This window comes from Canis lupus, chromosome 8 (genome assembly GCF_048164855.1).
Source record: "Canis lupus baileyi chromosome 8, mCanLup2.hap1, whole genome shotgun sequence".
Lineage (NCBI taxonomy): Eukaryota > Metazoa > Chordata > Mammalia > Carnivora > Canidae > Canis > Canis lupus.
Window position 1 is genome coordinate 16,938,370 of NC_132845.1, and position 3,480 is coordinate 16,941,849.

Below are 3,480 nucleotides of genomic sequence, written 5' to 3' on the forward strand. Positions count from 1 at the left end.
TATATTTAAAAAAACAGATTCCATATTTCTATATGAAAAAATATCATTTAATCTTTGTGAGTTTCTCCCATGGCCTGTATTATATTTGTTTGCAAATTGGGACTTACCTTTGTCTTTTGAAAGTGGGGTTGATTTTTGGAAAGAGCCAGAAGTTGTTTGGAGCCATTCTTGATGAAAAGTAATGAAGATGGGTATTATAAATTTGTCAAAAATGAGGTGTGACTATAAAAAAGAGAGGTAAATTATCTTTTGTGGTTCATAAACTGACCCTGAAGGCAATTCCAAGAGGAGTTTTAAAAGTGTTTTGAGCAATGACAGCACATTAAGTGTATTATCCTCCTGAGGTGATTGCTTCATTTGAAGGACAAAATTTAGGTATTTAGGTATTTTGGTTGGTGAGCACGTGTGTGTGTGTGTGTGTGTGTCTTATTACATCGTGATTAATCTTCATTTCATAGGAATGAGGAAAACACTGATCTGAATCTAAGTTCAGGAGAAGTTGATACTCTGTAGGTGGGTCCTGGTACAGTGGCACTGGATGTTCATACTTGTGATCCATTCCAGTTGGATCCTATGTGTATTGGTAAATACTATAAAGAGTTGATAAATATTTTTAATGTCATCCCTAACTGGGATTTCTACCATCAATGATTAACTCCCATGCAGTGAAGACTGATGGATTATTTTGTAGGGCACTTAAACACCACAGAAAAACTCAAAGACATGAGTAAGTTCACTACTAATCCAGAAAAGGTGTGCAAAAGGTGAATTCAGATTTCTTGTGTCTGTTCTCTAGCCCCTGGTATTGTCATATTCAATATGCTTCCTGAAGATGTTGGATATTTAATATGCTTTCAGAAGAGGTTGGATTTCTTAAGATTTCCATTAAGAATTAAAGGACAACAATTGAAGCAGCATGGCTTCCACTGATGGGTGATCAGTGAATGTGTGCTCTTTGCTGACGTCTTCCTACAGAGACCTGGGGGATGTGGAAAGTTCAGTATGACCCCCAAAGAGTTTATCATTAGGGAGTGGAAGTGTTTCATTCCTGGTGAGCCATGGTGAGCTGGAGAACTGGCTATCTGCCACAATGATCTAGAATGATGCCTTCTTTCTTCCTTACGTACTGATGTCCATTCCCTCATGCATTCTCTTGTATTATTCATGCATTAACATCAGGTGGAAAAAGGTACCCAAACATTAAGGCAGTTTATCTACAGGACCCATGTAAGTGGTGAGGTGGTGACTATGACATAATAAAATATCAGAAAAAAAAAATAATTCAGACCCAAATTTGAATTCTGGCCCTGGCCATTACTTGCTGCATTGCCTCAAAGAACACCCCTGGGAAGTTCTTAACTTCTTTTCAACCTCTGTTTTGTCATCGGTACAAAATAGGCAATATCAAATGAGATGATGCATGCAAAACACCTTAATAGTTTACCTCCAACAGTCTAGGTAAAACATAAGTAATCAAAAGGGCATCTCTTTCAATCCAATGTAACTTCTGCTGTCATTTGTCATCTTCATTTCTCCAATGTTTGTGTAGGTCCTCCTCTGTGCTGAAAAGTCTTCTCTGTGTTAAGGTAATGGTGGCTAATACTCTTTTACAACCCATTCTAATTCCATGCTCATTAATTTTTACCTTTCAACATTGCCCCTAAAGTTAATTTTCACCTACTTTTATCTATATGAAAATGCTGCAGTGCTTTTCCTGAGAAGCCAAGCATTCCTTAAGGATGACTTCTGAGTTTGGCAGGCACAAAGTTGTCAGTGGAGATCATCTGTGTTGGTGGGGGACGGGGGTATGAGGCAGCTGCAGGACACAGACCCAATAACTGGGTATCCTGAGTTGATAATTTATAATTGATCCAGAAACTTCATTCTATAGTTATCCTGAAGTCCTCATCTATGATCCATTGCTTAATGAAAGAAGAAATTAATTAATTAAGAATATGTGCAAGGAAGCCCAGGGGTTCAATTTTAATATAAAATAAGGAGCTTACATCTTGTCAAGTGGTTTTAACAATGGAGTTCAACCACAGGCAAGACAACTTGGAAAGCAAGGCCTATGCCAGAGAGACGTGTGCCTGAAGTTCCTTTACCATCTGACCTGTTTTCTCTGTGCTTAGTTGAATGTTACAGGCACGAGGTCATGCGCTGTGGTTCAATTGCTTCTGGGGTCCTCAACATCATTCTGGGTCATGGTTGGAGTTTAAATTCTAAACTCCAGTTATTCAGTTTGCAAATCCTGCCACTGGTCATGATGCCATCATTTCTCCAGGAGTACTGGCTTCATTGCTTTGGTTTTATTTGTTTTAGGGACTCCTTTATTTACCAACCTATGAACTCTTTAGGATTGTGTATTATTTGTTTTTTTTGTTTTTTGTTTTTTTAAATTTCTGCAGAACCTACTACTGTGTTTAGATGGTCAATGTTTGTTTATTGAATAAATGAATCAGTAAAAGACAAAGGAGAAGAGATAAACAGCTATTCCTAGCTCATGAAACAGATATATTACCATTATTAGACGATCTTGAATTGTAAAAATCAACCAACTTTCTTTTTCACAGTTATGGGTTCAAGTATCACCTCCAAAGATGAAGAACAACTCACTGACATGGAGTTTGTTCGATTATCCTGGTTAGTTCTGTTTCCAGGTGAAACTTTCTGAAGCCCCTTTTAATGCTGCTTCCTGTTCCTAGGGCCCCAGGTCATTCCCCCCACATAGTGACACCATCTCATTAGTTTTGCAGAAAGGTGAGATTTACAACTCCTGTAGGAGTTTTCCTGTACAGGGTAACAGGGAAGGAAGCTGTAACTGCTTGAATTAGCACAACATATTTGCTTTCCTTCTGGCTGCCATAAATTCTTAGGATGACACAGAATCAGCATTTCAGATGATTATATCTGGCTTGTAAATTGTCCTCCAAATTGTCACCTTTTTTTCCTAACCCCACCTGGAGGACTTAAGAATAGGGAATAGCCCTGACCTCTGGCCTTAGAGTGAAGGTTAATGGACAGCAAGGTCACATGACTTGCTACTTATTTCAAGTTATGCCTTAGGAATTCTACTGGGTTCTTTCAGAAGTATTTAATTTTTAAATTTTTTTTACTAGAAAACTCTGTATTGTGAATCCCTCTGTCACAAGACTCTGCCCAAGTTCTTTAAAAAAATGTTAAAGCCACACTTAGCTCCTTGGAAACTAAACTATGTAACTAAAGTATATGCTACTGATTACTAGTGGTAGCTAGGTCACAACTGGTCGTGGAACTCATGAAAATTCCAAGCACTGCACTCTGAATAATAAATTATAATATCTTCCCAACAAATATTTACTTATTGGTTAATCCAGTTATGGTAAAGAACCAAGAAGAAAATAAATTTTATTTTTAATTTCAAGATGGAAAAGTAAACGGATTCATAAATATCACACTTCTGTGGACATTCTGAATTGAGAGTGGCAGACTTTTGGCTAA